Below are 18658 nucleotides of genomic sequence, written 5' to 3'. Positions count from 1 at the left end.
AAGAAAGGAAGAGAAAATGAAAGAAAAAAGGAAGGAAGGAAGGAAGGAAGGAAGGAAGGAAGGAAGGAAGGAAGGAAGGAAGGAAGGAAGGAAGGAAAAAGAAAGAAAGAAAGAAGGAAAGAAGAAAGAAAGAAAGAAAAAAAGAAAGAAAGAAAGAAGAGAGAAAGAAAGAAGAGAGAAAGAAAGAAGAGAGAAAGAAATAAGGGAAACCCTCCCAGGTCCATTCACTTTTTTCAACTTAATACCAGTTTAGGACATCCTGTTCCTACTGAAATCCTGTTTTCTGAGCTGAACATTCAAACAAATTGGAGGATGAGAAGCCGAATGGAAAAAATTGCTGCAATAAAATATCAAAGATTAAAAGCCCATTTTATTTTCTTTCGAATCCACTTTTACTCATTAGCCTTTTTATTTTATATCCTTCTCCAAAATTGCCTGATGTCTGATGGTTGTGAGGAGAAAATAGAAAAAGGCTCTTGGCATCTTATCAGAAGCCAAATTATCCAGTAGATTTACATCCTACCATAATGTTAGCTCAGAGATACGGATGTCTCCCCTTAAGCTCATATAACCTTCCCTCTACTTTAAGCTACGGGTAATCAATTCCAGGGCAAGAGAAAGACTTACCTATTTCTCTGAAAGGGAACAGAACAAACCAATGTTTGGATGACAACAGCTGGATTAATATACATGAGAAAGCAACAGCTACTGTTATTTCTACAGAAATGAATGAATGAATAAATAAATAGACTCTAAGCACTTTATTCTTCTCACATAATTTCTTTCCAGTGACATTATTGAGCAGGCTGTTGAAAACAAACATCGTTAAATGAGAAAAGAAGAGCCGCAGCCTTTCTTATTCCCCACTGCAACATTTTTCCAGTGACAGATGCTCCCTAAATGAATGGAGCTTTTGGAAAAGAAGTCAGAGAGAAATTTGATGTGGCCCCCTGACCCCTGGGAAGCACATGTGTCTTCACCTGTCACATAACACACAGGCACTTGCTTACTTTTCAGCAAAGACTATTGATTTTGCTTATTGGCTGCCGACAAGTCCATAAAGAACAAATTACAAAGTCAGAGGTCCACAGTTAGCAATTGCTTGCATGATAACCGGAGTCTCATTTCACCCCACCTTGCGCCATTCACATCCTCATATCCCCAGCCAAAGGAGATAGCTGGGTGAGAAACCTAGAATGGGTTTCCATCTGCTTCAGAGTCAGTGCTGTACACAAAGGTTTCTGTAAAAGGATAAAATTATAGGAAACAGGCTACAACTGCCTGTGTGGTTTAGAGTACTTGAACTCTCTCGAACTCTCTCTCTCTCTCTGTGTGCGTGTGTGTGTGTGTGTGTGTGTAATTATAGGTGATGAACAGGAAGGCAGAAGGCATACCATTCTGCATATAGTATGGGGAACATGCATGTCTAGATAGTCTGTGAAATAAAAATTGAGGTTAATAATACAATCATGGAGATGCATCCAGGTACATGTTTGTCACAATAACTTCCTATCTGAGGAATGCTTGATTTTTCTCATATGGGATTTAAGGGTGGTAGATCATATTTTGTTAGAATTAAACAAAGCCTATATGTTGATTGATTCAACAAACAAGCCAAAATAATATGGAAAGCAATGTGACAAATGAGTCTGAAGGCATTAAAATGAAGGCCGTTCCATCAGTTCATTCCCATTCTCAATAGTTTGGCTGGATCAAGCACACACACTGATTTGAATTTGTTGCATAAACTCCTCACAAAATATTTTTCCAAATGACAATTTTATTTTAATCATAACTGAAGTTACAATTAATTGCTTGAAATCAAGGGAATATTAATAAGATGCTATTTACAAGAATCAGGTTTTCTGACAATTCTGGCCTCAGATTATAGTCTGATTCCAAAAAGTATAACTCCCCAGACCCTTATAATTAAACAAATGGGAATTTGGGGGGGGGGGAACCCATCCATGACATTAAATTCATCTATCACTCACATAAATGAATCTTTCCACAGTTCTAATTCCTCAGAGGGAAGATGTTAGAAAGACAAGTCATTTATTGGAGACATAATATTATTGATGGAAAAATAAATATTTGAGAAATATATCTGGATGTTTTCACCCATTACATTAACTCCATAGCAATAATGAAGGTGACTGCAGAGTCTTGGGGTTTAGAGCATGCTTCAGTACAGTAAAACAAAGATTCCCTTTGACTTTGACACTTACTTGCTGACAGCCGCTTACTATATCTAAGGGATGCCACTGATCCAACTGCCTTAAATAACTGCACGGAAAGAAAAGCATCTAAATATCCCTTCCCATGAGCCATGAGCTCTTATGAATATTATTACACATTAACATCGCTTTGACGGAACTGCTGAGCTAGATTGCAATTTTAAATGAAAACTAAAATCCTGGTCAATTTATTTCACATGACACCAGAGAGATTCCCAGGTAAGCTCACCCCAGAGAGAATTTTCGAGAAATGTTTGGCTATGCAAACTACCTGCTAAAGTACGTTGGGATGCAAAGACTTGCCAGAAGGATTATGTGAGTTTCAAAGGAAAATGACAGGTCCGGCTTGGGGTTTAAGGTATGAAACACTGTGGAGGGTTATTGGCTGCCCTCTTCGGCCCTATAAAATATACAGAATGTCGAGCAAGGAGAAGTCTCAGACTTCAAAGCTAAACTTTTCACAACCCATGATGCTTCTCCTAACCTTCTTCCTGCCCTGTTGGAACTCTGCAGCCCGAAAACACATGGCTTTTTTCTTTCTTTCTTTTTTTACACTGTGAGGTAGATGGAATATGTTTGTCATCATCTTCAGCCAGTAGAAGCGTGTGAATCGGTTTGGGGATAGAGAAGGGTTGGGACATTTATGATCTTCCACGATGATTGCTATTGCTAATTCTGCTGTGAAATATGGAGAGCATCTGGAGAGGGAATTCAATAAAATGTGGCCAAAATAGCACTCACTTTATGCCCGGGCTTCTGGCAACCGTTTAAGACAGCACTGAGACTGATCATATGACCTCAGCCCTTGCAAGACCTCATCACTTTTCATGGGAGAACTGAAAAAAAAATGCTGATCCTGGAGTCTTTATGCTGATGGAACACAGATAAAAATCTGCAGGTGTAACTTTTAAAAAATTTAGTACATGGAGCATAAAAAATATATCAGTACCACTATACATCATCTGGATCCAACTTCAACACCAGCTTGTAGATATAAAAACACTCATCACACTCTGGATACACGAGAATACAGAGATGGAGGTATGCCATAACCAAGAGGAGGTTGAAAGGTATTCCCTTTGTCATTTGTAGAGAATGCCAAAGACAGTAGTCACTTCCCATAACATTAAGAGAACATGCCTTTTCTGTGTAAAAATATCAAATGTAACTGACATGCAATTTCTCACCTGAACTTCTTTGATGGGGGGGAAGCCTGTTCTACCGAGTGTTTGAAAAGTGTTAAAGCAGAGAGCAAAGGAATGCAATACAGGATGAGCAGTCTGGAAGTAATCAAGATGGAACCAGCTCCACTGGAAATTAATAGAGAAAAAGAGGAAAATGTAATGCTTTGCCTATTGGATGGTTTCTGAAAGGGCTCAGAATAAGGCTAATTCCTGCACTTGAACAGTCGGACCTAATTCAAAACTCTATCAGATGGCTCAACTTAAGGAAATGAAGGTTGGAGCCAGCAAAGAGAGTTTGTTTTCTTTTTTATTTATTTTTTCTTTTTTTATTGTGAAAATACCATACAGAGGGGTTATAATTACATGGGCAAGGAAATGAGTGCATTTCTTATCAAGCATTGTTGCCTTTTCCTTTGTTTCCCCTTCCCATTTCCCCCCCTTCCCCCCCCCCCCGCCCCGGGCCAAAGTTGTAAAGTTCATTTTTCGACATAACGTCTTGTACATCTCATTGGTGCAATGGGTCCACCTGTATCCCTATTTAAACAATTAGTTTTTCCCTTCCCCTCCACAAATTATACCAACATCAAATACAATGAAAACAAGGGTTATACCATGGGGGAAGGACATACAAAGCAGCAAAGAAATATCTTATAATAAATATCTTAGATACACGCATCCATTTTTTTTCCTAACCTAGAAGGGCTTACAGTGAGAGACGGCTGTAGGATGAAATTGTTCGGGAAACATTTCCCTGGATCCACTGGACTGAAGACATTCAAAGCCCTTTGCCAAACATACATTATCTAGTAGGTTACCAGTCAAAAATATTTCATTCATTTTCTTTTAATCTAGGAAAAGAGATATGAAGAGCATTGATTCATAATGGGAGAGGGAAGGCAGTCCAAAAACATATCATACAGATATTCGAGATTGTCTGATTTCAAATTGAGATTCCTACACTCAAGTTCTCAGCTCCTTCCAAATTCTTTAAGTGTCTTATATAATGCCAGCTGAGTATGGCGATGCATGCCTGCGATTCAAGCTATGGAGAGGCTACAGCTAAGGAAGCTTGAAACTCTGTCAATACACACACACACACACACACACACACACAAAAACACAAACTAAAAGCAAAAGGACTAGGGGTGTGGCCCAACCTAGAAAGTACAAGGCCCCAAGTTCATTTTTTAAAAAGAGAGAGAAAAGAATTAGAAAGAACAGAAGGAGAAGAAGTGAAACATCTAAACTCATACATCTAAAACTCAGTTCCTCTTTCTGCCCTCAGTTACATGGCTCCGGGGGGAAGGGGGGAGTGTGGGGGGGGGGGGAGAGCCAGCATTTGAGGCTCAAACAGAGGAATTCTTCCATATACTCTGATTCCTTCTATCCTTCACATCATCAGTCATGGAATCCTACATATTTTGTGTCTAAAAAAAGTTCTATCCCCGTCCTCCTTCTAGATTTTCCTCTAAATCTCAGTATGCCTTCTTTGGATTTGCTTTACTTCCTGATGCCGTCACTTACATATCACCCATATCTTCCTTTCTTTTCCTTTTTTTTTTGGGGGGGGGGAGCCTGTCGTGGGGCCTGAACTCTGGGCCTGGGCACTGTCCCTCAGCTCTTCAGCTCAAGGCTATCGCTCTACCACTTGAGCCACAGCACCACTTCTGGTTTTTTTTTTTCTTTTTGCTTATGTGGTGCTGAGGAATCGACCCAGGGCCTCATGCATGCAAGGCAAGCGCTCTACCACTGAGCCACCTTCCCAGCCCATATCTTCCTTGCTTTGTAAAATAAATTCTCCTTACAACTGCCAGGGAATTCCTATTAAAGGGAATCTTTCTTACATTCCTCTCCAGTGCTAAATCTTTCATTACATCCTTCTTGCCTTTTGAAATCAACTCCTAATTTCGCAGGGTGGCACAGATGGCTCTTCATCATATGATCTATCCCGTTCTACTTAGCCTCATCTTTGAAGCTCTAAATTTACACTAAAACACATTTCACTGCTTTGACCTTTAGAAAAACCCCAAACCATTTCTCTAGCAGTCTCCACCTGCATCCCTCAGCCCATTTCCTGAACTTAGCTTTAACAAGGAGGACTGGAAAACCATAGAAACTGTAGATCAGACATCTAGCGTTGGTTTCTTAAGATAAATCCAGGAAGCCCATGTTTTTACATTCTCTCTTATAAACTGGACTCCTAACACACAAAGTCCCTTGAGCTTTGAAGCTCTTATCTCTGCTATAGGCTCTGCAGGTTCTGTCTCAAAGCCAGAACTAAGTGTCTTTGTGAAAGTCCAATTCTGCCTTCTCTTGGTAGCTGTAGATGATAATCCATGAATGAGTGACTATTAATTTTTAGCCAACTAAAAATCTCTCAAAACTGTTGGAATCTTAAAACAATATCAAATAATATTTCAATAACTTTTTTTTATCTATAGAATCATTTTGAGGAAACCACAGTTTTTGATTTAGGGCATCTGACCCAAGAAAACAACTGAGTCATTTGAAAACAATGAAAAAGAGCCCCTAAAAATCTCAGTGAATGTCTGTTTTAGTAAGCATTGACTTGTACTGCATGAACATATATGACATTTATGTGGATGGAGAAGTTATGAAAGATAAAGTTGATGCTGAGTATGGTGGTACCTGACTGTAATCCCAGTCCTCAGGAAGCTAAGGCAAGAAGATTTATGAGTTCAAGGCAAATCTGGATATATATTCATATTCTTCGGCCTCAAAAGGAGATATCTAAGTCTCGATAGAATATAATAGTATACCTCCATTTGTCATGTGACACTTGAGTATCCAACCACATGGCACTTGGTGAAGTTTGGTGTTTTGTGAAGTTTCAGAGGGAAGCACTTTCCAAGTATACAGAGGAGAGACCTTCACCTTTCTCAGAAAGAGAGGCAGTAACTTTGTCCTGTGACTCCAGAAGGAAGTTTATTATGACCTGAGGAGACAAAGGGAGAAACAAGATGTGGTCTTGAAAACAGTCAAAGCCAAAGAAGACATGCATGATCTAAATCTTTAATTCTAAAGCTTGAAAATGTCCTAATAGTCTACAAGTGTTTCCTACATGTCTAGAAGCAAAGGTCTCTGGTCGACCTGGTGGCTTCCCCTTTACAAGTAAGGGTACCTACTTACTTCTTAGGGCTTGTTCTTTGATTGCCTCAAGGCACAGGAGAAGAATCTCTCCCCTCCACACTGAAATGAGGGCTTCACTTGGTCTGGTTCTGTTTCTTATTCTAGAGCCCTGAAGGCCAACAAGAAGCTGATGATGCTATTACCTGCTTTGCAATTTGTCAGTAGACTCCAGTAGATTTGTGCAAGTCATTCATTTCTTCCACAGTTCCAAGTACTAAAATCTGTGGTCAATTGCCTCCTTTTCAGTCTGTGAGGTCCCAGAAAAAAAATCATCATTTTTTTTTTTTTTTTTGGTGATTCAATCTAAGGGCTTTGAACTTGTGAAGTAAGCATTCTACTGCTTCAACCATAAAACCCAGCCTTTCTGCTTTAGATTCTTTTTCATATAGGGTCTCACACTTTTACCCAGGGCTAGTCTTGGACTGTGATCTTCCTTCTACAACTTCCTAAGTATCTTGGATAATAAATAAGTATATGCCACCATGCTTGGGTTGCTTTTTGGGATAGAATGTCATGAACTATTTTGGCCAGCTTGGCCACAAGTATCAATCTTCCTATATACACCTCCTGAGTAGCTGGGACTATAGTCATGGAGCACCACAAATGGCCTATCAAGAATATTTTTTGATTGTAGAGTTTACCTAAAATTTTCTCAAGGAGCTGTTTTTTTTTTTTTTTTTAGTACAACCTAAAGGCTCTAATATGATTGATTATTCAAAATAGCTTATTTAGACTTCTGGATATGGGAATCTTTGGTCAGCTTAGATTTCTTAAAAGTGTCCATGTACTCTTTGGTTGTTATTACATCTGATAATAATATACACTCATTAAATCCCTAGTCTGGGCCAAGCTGCATCCTATTTAATCCTCATAACGTTTATATTAAGTAGATTCTCTCACTTCCCCTTATTTTGCAGATAAAAGTAGGCTTCCAGTGTGCTCCTAAGCACATCATTACCAAGACTGTAAGCACCCATTAGCAAGTCATCACATCGCCATAGTGCTGAAACTGAAATAGGGCCTCTAGAGTTTCACACGAGGCTGAGTCCTACCACCCACACAGCTTTAAAATAGTGCAGCGTTTCCCCTCACACTCCCTAATAGCTGAGCGGCTCTGGTGTTTTGATCTCTCTGGAAGACAGTATCTTCATCGAGTGGGAGTCAGGGCTCACTTTTTGTGGGAAATACTTTACTTCAAGGAATATGTGACTTAGAATATGCTCAGTAACGAACTCCTGTTGATGATTTTCAAACAGCTCTGATCATGGTTTATTGTAGTGATAAAATGGGCCTCATGGTTATTCTTCATTTTTTCTGAACTTCAAGTCATTTATATCAAGCTACGGTTGAAATACCAGTTAGTTCTTGTTATGTATAACTTCAATTTGTCTATTATAATCCTTACCTACCTTTTCAACCCATCTAAAAAAAATCACTGTCTGATTTAGGGCTGTCTCCCTCCTCCTTCTCCCCCGGCCCTGCTCTCTCTCTGGTTTATACCTTCACTGGGTTCCTGATCTGTGTGAAAACTGATATGTCTTCTCTATCACTGTAGGCCTCTTCCATGAAATAGTTCAGTTTCACAAGCTAGCTTAACCAGTTTATAGTAACAGTTAAAGGAGTAACCAGACACCCAGAGTTTTCTTGCTCTGACTTTGCTTCTCTTGAAGGTTCAGATCATAAAACTGTGGCAAGTCATTATACCTCGAAAGAATTCTAGGCATAATGCATTTTACACATACTGCAAAAAAGCAAATGAAAAAAAAGAAAAAAAAATCCAGAGAGATCAAATAACTCAATCACAGACATACATGATGATTGGTTTTGGACATGAGCTTTTGGCCTGAACCACTCTTTTACACAATTTCATGATTGATCCTCTAAAAAGATAAATAAGATGTTGGTTAAATTGAATAAATGCAACGCACAGAGACTGGAATCCTGCTTATAAATCTATAAATGGCAGAGTAACAAGAAACCAGTAGAAAACTAGATCTACCCACTCATCCGCCCCATAGCCACGGTGTACCCTTCAGTACACTGTAACTCTGAACAGCTTTATATATGGGTTATAGTGGAGCTTGAGAACTCTGCTGACTTGGCTGAAGTCACAGAACTAATTAATGCTCCTAGTAGATTTCAACTCCAAATTTTTCTGACTCCAGCCTGGGTTGTTTCAATAAAACATGCTGTTTAGCATTCAGGAAAAAGGCATTGATTTATTCTTTTAAAATACAGTGCTTGATAAGAAATGTACGCGTTATCCTGCCCATGTAATTGTATCCCCTGTGTACAGTATGTTCACAAAAAAATTAAATTAAATTAAAAAATTTTAAAAAAATAAAAAAAATACAGTGATATGTTTGTTGGAAGAGAGTATGAGGAGCTGAAAACTTGACTGCTCCTCTCAGTTCCTTGATAAGACCAGGAAAGTACATCGGATGAGGTTGTCAGCTCGCTTGTGAGTGTGAACATCCTCTATCTTCCACTGTAGCTGTTTGATATTTTAGTCCTATTGATCAGGTAATTTTTCTGACCGGGTGTTTTATTTTATGAGTTGTTTCAATGTCCGGCTGTAACTTGTTTTAGCCAAATGACATGCCTCTTTCCTGCTAAACAGTGTGTAATATAACATGACTCATCAGAAAAGTAACATGACACATCAGAAATAAATGCTCATGACTAGTGATTTAGGCGGCTAATAAAGGCAAGAACATTGTATTATTCATGTCTAGATAATATTCATGGATAATTTAGTATGCCCAAACCCCTAGAGATGAGGCCTGTAAGGCAAATATACTGATTCTGTGGACTTTGCTAAATCAAACCAGATGTGCTGCAAGATGCATTTTTTATCAAAAGCTTTTCTTTATAAATAGGCTCCCCAGCCAGGTCTGAAAGCAGAGTTTGGAGAGCATCTTGTCCTCTGTCTTGGGTATTATAAGAAACAATCTGTTTCAGAGATCTGAAGTTTTTCAACAGATTTCTCACTTTAAACTAATATGTGTGTGTGTGTGTGTGTATTGGCTTGGTGTGGTTTTTGGAGCTCTTATTTTAAAAAGTAAGAGAGGAATCTCTCACTCAAAACTTGCTTTATGAAGCTGGAGATTAATGTGCATTTCAATTACTACAAAGATAAGTATTAACAGAGCTCATTTGTGTGTGTGTTTTCTGATAGTTTCTTACAATTTAAATAACCTCCAACTTAACTAAAGCCATTATGCTATGTACTGCATCCCTGTCATTTGAATCTAGTCATTTCTGTGAGTGGAACACAGAAGTTCAAAGTTCAAGTTTCTCCCACCTGGTGGTGAGCAGCAAGGACTCTAGGCCATAACAGTTTTTGGGTTGAGTACACCTCACCACTCACTACACAGCGGAGCTTCTTCTTGCCTCTGGCATACATCCATGACATCTTATTTTTTGTTCCATATGGAAACATTCTGTCAGTCTGATTTACAAAATAATCAGCGCTGACACTCAGAACAAATCCAAGATTTTTTCAGCCAAGGGGAGAGTATTCCTATGGTTGCAAATAGCTCTCTGTTGACATAACATGGCATAAAATCCCTAGAATAATGATCTAAATGTTCTCACATTCTGATTATCTACAGATCTTGTCTTTCATTCATTATGACGAAAGTTAATATTTTGTTCTTTTCTTCCCTAAACTCTATCCTGGCTGATAAATAAATGCATCAACCTACTTGCATTACTGATAACAGAAATGATCCATGAAGCCTCTTTCTGAACCATCTCTCTGGCAATCACCGCCCTTAGTGATACCACAAGAGGTCTTCCTACAAAGTCTACGTGGAATCTGCCCCACAGTGGGCCACAATGCATCAATGACTGATGTGACACTATGAATAATACTAGGAACATAAACTGGAAGGGAAGAAAGGCATGAAGCATGGCCTTATGACTTCATCACTCTGGAGATTGGCTCTGTAGAATCAGGGCTGCTACAGAATATTTCTTTTGCTGTTTTTTTGTTATTATCTTTAAATAGTTCTACAAAAAGAATTTCCATTTAATGAAGCAGTTCATGAATACAGTGCCTCTTGATCATTGTCACTCCCTTAAATACTCTCACCCACCCTTTCCAACCCATGACTTCCTTTGCTTTTCTTAATGTTGTAGGAGATATGTCGAATTCTTGACTGCAATCTTCCCCACCATCTTCTCTTCATTTGTCTGCCCAAGCTGTTTCTTTTATAACACAGTAGTTTATTTTACGGTGGGATTTTTTATTTCTGATCTTATAAAAGGAGGACAAGAAAACAACTAAAACAAAAAGAAGGGACAAGACAGTCTGTTAATGGAGATAGATAGATAGATAGATAGATAGATAGATAGATAGATAGATAGATAGATAGACAGACAGATACATACATAGATACATAGATACATACATACATACATACATAAATATATAGATAGATAGATAGATAGATAGATAGATAGATAGATAGATAGATAGATAGATAGATAGATAGATAGATAATACATAGATAGATACATAGATAGATACATAGATAAATGGAGAGAAAGCATCCTTTTGTCCCTGTGAATTCTAAGTCAATGAAGACTGTCACTTTTACTGTTGATTAGCAATAAGTTGGGCATATATTGGACATAACATATTATTTGAGCCAAGTAAGCCTGCTAATGGAAGAGCCACAATATCCAGTAGACTTGCCTGCTCCAGCACAGGTGAATTTGGAGGACAGTAGTAACACTGTCAGTGTCATGATGAGGAAAGAACTTGCTCCTGGCAGAGCTATGGAGAAGGCATCCTTCCCTGAGAGCAGCTGTGTCCTAATGTGGAAAAGTGTGGAATTAGCTTGAGCCTCCCTTGTTCATTCTTTTAACCATACCAGTACTTATTCCACCTCCCTGAAAGACAGCAGAGTTGTGGGAAAGAACCAAAAGTTGTGCTATTTTGTATGTCATGAACAATAAATGCAACATGGAGAGTGCAAAGTTTTTTGTCTTAGCAGATAAACCAGTACAAAGTTACTGGCAAATTCTCATCAGCCCAGTTCAATTTAGACTCCAATGGCTATATTTAGATTCCCTTTTATCCCAGATGAGTATTTTTCTCTTACATGCTCCCAAAAGGAATGCACTATTAATCTATAGGTGATATAAATGCCTTATTCTAGAATAGTTTGATATTTTGGTTCTGTCCTCTGCAACTCTCTCACATAATGTATTTTCTGAGGTTTACTGAAGACTTTTGCTTTCCTACATTTCTGGACAAAATTATGTTGTGTGCTACCCAGAACGTGAAAACTCAGTTTATGCTGCTTCCTTTTCTTCTTCAGTAGTTACAGTTTCTCTATCCATCCATACCTGACCTTTTCAGACTATGACAAGTGACAAAGTTTGTGCTTTGAGGAAAACTATATGTAGAATAAGAAAACACAATGGTTGCTATCAGTACAAACAATGTTAGTAAACACAAGCTGTCATTATAGCTTCATTCCATAGAACACCGCTCAAATCTGGCATTACTCTAGCAGAAGTATGGGAGCTGTGATGGTGTGGAAGAGGTAAACAGTCATGATTGAAAGAGCTATGAAACCTCAAATTTATCAAAGTGCCATGCCCTAATCAGTTGAAACATGTCATAGCAGATTTGCTAATAAACTACATCAATAAAAGCCTTTCAAAATCTAAGCCATTTATAAGTACAGGTGCTTCTTTATCATATCAATAAGTTTATGTTGAAATCATGCAGTTAAATTATGTGTTCCTATGATTGAACGTGTATCACAGCAGACAAAATGAGATCTCATTTACCTTCCACACAAAAGCAACAAGTATTTTTAGCCTAATTCTGATCATGGATACCATTTCCTTGCTAAAAATCAAACAAGGAATCCCTATGTGGTATAGTAGATAATCAGGAGGAATTTCCTGCTACCAAACATACTTGTTAATGTGTTGTTGGAGGCAAGAGGGAAAATCTTCCCTGGATGTCTGAAAGCGAGGAAACCAATCTTGGAGATTCACTGTTGGGAAGAGTAAGAAGCAGACCAGAGAACCCACTCTATACGCACAGCAATTGGGTTAGGAGTTGAACACTAAAGTTACGCTCTCAAAAATGTTCTAAATGTTGGCATTCTAAAACTAATATTAACTTTCCAGGAGCAATATTGAAATGTGGATAAAGAGTCTTGAAAACATTTCCTTCCCCTTTAACCATCAGTTACACATTCTGGACTTGTCCCTAAGGAGACAAGGGTATACAAAATTATTTTGACACAAAGATGCTTATCTCAGAAAAACTTAAATGCTAACAGCGAAGGATTTACTAAATAAATCAGTGAATCTTGCAAAGGAATTCTCTACAGGCAGTATTTTTTTTTAGAAAACATAGGGAGTAATGATTATATTTTTAGTTCAAAAGTATGTTTAAAAAGAAATACTTGGAATGGGCAATAATATGATTGGCCTTTAAAGCATACTTGAATGGACACACATCACAATCCCTGCAGGAAAAACATTTAGACCATAAATGGCAGAATTTATAACATTAGTATGTATACTCATCAATTTATCTCATGGAGACACTACTAATTCACTTTAAAGAAAATCAAAAAGTTATGTCCTGGCTTTATTTTCCATACCTTTACATGGCTGTGTGTACACACATTTGTGTGTGGTTGAGTGAGTGTGTGCCTGTGTGTATGTGTGTGTGGTTTTGACCTATTCTCTGGCTACATCTACTCAAATTGCATTTAGCTTATTAAATAATAAAATGTTTGAAATAGTCTACTACAGTCAGGGTACTAATAACAACTTCCATTGCAGAGAGCAAGAAGACTACTGTCATATTAAAGAACACATCGCTGTTAAGAGAACCACTAGGCTAGGAGCTACTGGCTCAACCCTGCAATCCTAGCTACTCAGGAGGTTGAGATCTGAGGATAACAGTTCAAAGCCAGACTAGGCAGAAAAGTCTGTGAGATTATTATCTCCAGTAAACTACTCAGAAAACTCAAAAGTAGTACTCTGGCTCAAGTGGTAGAGCATTATCCTTGAGCACAAAGAGCCCAGGCCCTGAGTTCAAGCTTCAGAATCAGCCCGGGGTGTGTGTGTGGGGGTGGGGGGAACGGGGAGATGAGGTGGGGGCGGTTGGTTCTGAAGGATCAAAGATTCCTTCCCCTCTTAGTAATAAAGATCTCTTGTCTTTCTCTAGAAAGACATGCCATCACAACAGATCATAAATGGATAGAGCTATTCTCTTGTTATATTTCAGCAACATTCTATGTCCAGCAGGATGGAATGCTTACACATCACCTACATGCACACTGTTTTCTTCCATCAAGAATACTATTCTCAGCTAGGCACCTGTAATCCTAGCTACTCAGGAGGCTCAGTTCCGATGAACATGGTTCGAAGCCAGCCCAGGCAGAAAAGTCCTTGTGAGACTCTTATCTCCAATTAACCGCTCAAAGATTAAAAGTGGTGCTGTGGCTCAAGTGGTAGAGTGCTAGCCTTGAGCACAAACAGGCTCTATGCCCAGGCCCTGAGTTCAAGCCCCACAACCTACAGGGAAAAAAAATTGAAAAATTAAAAGAATGTTCTTCTCTTTAAGACATTGCCATTGTCATCAGATAAGCACTTGAAATCTGGCTGGACCCCATTTACATGGATGTGACCCTGGATATACCCATTACCACTTGCATGAATTCTAATTCACTCATTGGCAAGTGATGGGTAGTACTTCCTCTTTTTTATAATCATTATAGCATTTATTTTTTAAATTTTATTTTATTGTAAAGACACTGTACGGAGGGGATACAGTTACATGGGTAAGGTAATGAGTACATTTCCTGTTGAGAATTGTTACTTCCTCCTTTGTTGTTCTCCCATTATCTCTTCCCTCCCCCACCTTCATCTCTCCTCCCCCTGCCAAGTTGCCAAGTTCATTTCCAACATACTGTCTTGTGGGTATCTTTGCTGCAGTGGGTCAACCTGTATCCTTGTTTCAGCATTTTGTTCTTCCCTTTCCCCTCCCCAAATTGACAAATGTATATACAAGATGCAGGGTACCAATATCAAGTACAATGACAACGGGAGATAAACCATAGGGGGAAGACCATTATAGCATTTCAACATGAGGTGATTGTAGGCAAGTGGACCACAATGTGTTTTGCCTGTGAAAGGACAACAACAAATGAAAAGTACTGAGTCAAATTAATTTATTATGGTTTTCCAAATCTTACTTCTGCACTGTCTAGTTCAAGTCCCAGTGCTCCTGTGACCTGCTCTCTTCACAAATTTAGCCCACATGAATCTCATTTTCCTTCACTCTCCATGTTTGTTTTCTGCTTATTAACTATAGGACTTCATTACAAAATGTGATTTGCTATAAATTTGCTTTACCTAGATGAGTATTTACTTATATTAATCTCCTAAGCTTTTCTCACTTCTTTTTGGACAGGAATATCTCTTTAACAACTCCTTTCCTTTTTCCAGTTTAAATGAATTTAGCTACTTTAAAGACAACTACTAATATAAAAACTTTTATACGTAAAATATCACCACCCTTATAAAGTAATTTAAAGCACAGGCACTATAAGGGAAACGTGGGAAAGTTAGCAGTGAATGATGACAATTTGGAGGAGTGATTTTTTTTTTTCTATCCTTTCCTCTTTCCTTCAAATTACTATTGCAACAGGCAATTTGATCTACCTTTCTTGCTCTGCCCTTTTCTTTCTCCTCTTCTCCACCTTCTTTTTCAAAAGCTTTATGGAGGTAGAGTTTACATGACATCAAGTTTGCTCATTGTAAGTGTATATTCTATAATACTATTTTGTAAAAAAAAAAAAAACTCTGGATCTTTTATTCCCAGTTTTAAACATAGTGCCACATACTGGTTAGGTAATCAATAAGTCCTCATTGAAAAAAATGAAGAGTTACTTACAAGTATTTCAATACATTGAGAGATCTTAGCGTCATTGATTAAAATTATTATTCAAACACCAAATCCTTTCAGGCAGATTTCCTGGTCTTCCAGCACTCTTTTGCCTCTAGGGCACACAGATAGGCAGAATGTTTTTCTATTGTTTTTTACATGGAGAATCTAGAGCCTGCAAAGGTCTGAAGAGCCACCAGCTTGATTTGAAGCCAGGCTGGTTTGAAGGTTGAACTCAGACAAAATAAATTCTGTTCTCAAATTGTCAAATGCTCTTTCCATTCCAGGCAAGAGCTGAACTTGTTAAACAAACATTTTATCCATGTAGTAATACATATGCCTCAGACACATGCTTAAATAATGCACATTAATGTCTTTTTGCAAATTCCAAAGCTGAACTCAAAGGAAAGGGACTGAACATTGTGACAAACTCATTTGTTTCTTTTTTCCCCTGGGCTGATGTGCTCTGTTTATTTGAGGGACAGTGATCATTCTTGGGCATCATTAATACAAGACAATGTTGGAATATATTTGCTGGATGAGAACATAGTAACAATTGAGAATCTTCTTTTAACAGGCAAAGGGTATGTTCTTCTTTTCCCCACAACTGCAAACCAATGTCACCCATAAACTTTAGTTACTTTATCTGTACTAAACATTGTGTTCACGGTTATACTCATTATAAGACAGAAGAAATTCAACAGAAATCAAAGAACTGAATAGAAGAATGACCAATGCAGTTTATAAGCCACACGTCTCATTTTGTTTATATTAAAGCATGCTTAAGATTGTATCATTTTCCCACATGGTCAAATGTCTTTTATTATACTTTCTATGCAACAAAAAAAATCCTTTAACTTGCTGTTCAAGTTATTTTTGTCTTATTGCTCTACCAGTTAGTATTACAAGGAAATATTAATTTCTCTTTCTAGGATGATTTCAGTAGCACAGGAATGAGATGGCTGAATACGCGTAAGATATGACCATATTTCCCCTAACCACTGATACCACTACCCCTCACAACAGCTCAAATCTCTTTAATAATCCCTCCCTGGTTGTATTTGGCAGCTTTTAGTTACTGTAACAAATGACTGAGGTGATAAACTTATAAAGAGAGAAAGATCATTTTGGTTCATGATTTTGGAAAATTCCATCTATAGCCAATTGACTCTGTAGCTTTGGGCCTATACCAATGCAATATGGTGGGAACATGTGCCTGAGACAAACTGCTCACTTTGTGGTAAACAGTGAAAGAGAGGAAGAGGAAGAGACTCCCATCAGCCTCTTCAAGGGCATTCCTCCCTACCCCCACCCAAGACCTCACTTCCTCCTAAAGATTCCACAGTTTCCCACAAGCACCAGGAGCTGAGGGCCAAACCTTTGACATGGAATTCTAGGGTATACTTATCTAAACTATAGCATTGGTCAGTCCATTGTTCTTAGGGTGATGCACAAGGTCTTTGTGTCTAGCTTTGTCTTGCTCCATGGGCAATTCTCTTGCCACCAAATGCGCTTTTGTCCTAGTAATATCAACCAATGCATAGTTCCTAGGATCATCCCTGCTAGTCCTGTTTCTGCACCTCTAGTTCCCTTTCCCCGAACATCACAACCTTGTTTCTTTTCTTCCTTTCTTCCCCTTTGTCCCCCGCCAAAACTTCTTGTCTAGAAAATCCCCCTTTCATCATTGAAAACTCTGTTTGGACACCTATTCTAGGATGTGGTCCCTGTTTTGTACATGAGTAGATTAAATATGGTACTATTTTTTGTGATTGTTTGTTGGGTTGTTTTTTTTTACAAGTACTATTTCTGAACCACGAGCAGAGTTCTATGATCTGACCTTTTCTTTTTCATCATGATTATTTATTTACATGTCTGTCTCCCCTTTGAAACTTGAGCTTCTTGATGTCAGACACCATTCCTTCTTAGCCTCTGCCTCCCCTCTGCCTGGTGCTAGGCCTGGCACATGCCAGGAAGGCATAAGTGGTTAATTATTTATTTTCAAAAATATATCCTGAAGTTATCTCACAAATTGTTTTCCACTGGCACCAAAAACAGAACAGGGGAAGAGTCTTGCCATGTGCTTCCCCGCCTTGGCCATCAGCTTCTTTTTATTGTTACACATGACTTACAAGGCAGTGATGTGAGAAGATCACAGGGAGTATGGAAGGTGCTGGGCAGAGTTAACTGAATTCTAGAGACATGAAATCACCACCTTAGGTGTCTCAGTAGTGACACTGGGGTGGGATTTGGGGAAATAAAGTAGGAGCTATTTCTGATTTCCCTATCAGTGACAAACTCCATGTTATATTCAAGATCACTCATCTATGAACTCATCTATGATTCATTTACAAAGACTGAGTAAATGTACTAAGGTTTATGTGGGCCCAAGTAAAAGCTTTCACCCCCTTCATTATTCATTAAAATACACTTTCCTTTTACATTTGTACATGTACTCACCGCCAATATCCTAGTCCTGTTCATGTATTCAAAGCAACCCACAGAAATTAGGGGTACCATGCATGATTTTTATGCTCAGATTCTTGGAAAGCTAAGTAATTCTTTTTGTTCTCCAAATAACACTATTTTCTAAAGATATTCCATTTCGCCAATAAGAATAATCACAGGGGACTTCCACCCCTAAGGTGTTATTTTGATCTTGGGAATTAAGCTGTAATTGAGCAGCTGAGAAAGATCTTGCTATAAATGTTAAGGATGAAGCCAGCTTTTCTAATGAACTCCAGCTGATTTGAGGGGGCAGGAACGAAGAAAGAAGAAGAGCAGGAGGTTGGAGGTTGGGTTCCATATTAAGATGAATCCTATCTCCACAAATTCTTGTCCACCTGGAATCTTAGAATCAACCTTCTTTTCCTGGAGAAAAGTATTCACAAATATGATCATCTCAAAGTGATATCATTTCCAGACTTAGGGTGGGCCATAAGTTCAATGATGGGTGAAAGAAGACAGAGGTCAAAAAGACAGAGGTCAGAGTGATGTGTCCACAAGCCAAAGATGGCATGGAGCCACTGGAAGCTGGAAGAAGCAAGGACATATATTCCTAAAGCTAAATTTGAATTCTAGTCAGCAGAAATGTGATGAGCCATATTTCTATGGTTTTAAATCACCAAGTTGGATGAAATAATATAGGCTGTATGTTT

This window comes from Dipodomys spectabilis, unplaced genomic scaffold (genome assembly GCF_019054845.1).
Source record: "Dipodomys spectabilis isolate Male_0828 unplaced genomic scaffold, ASM1905484v1 ptg000069l, whole genome shotgun sequence".
Lineage (NCBI taxonomy): Eukaryota > Metazoa > Chordata > Mammalia > Rodentia > Heteromyidae > Dipodomys > Dipodomys spectabilis.
This window is presented reverse-complemented; position numbering follows the sequence as displayed.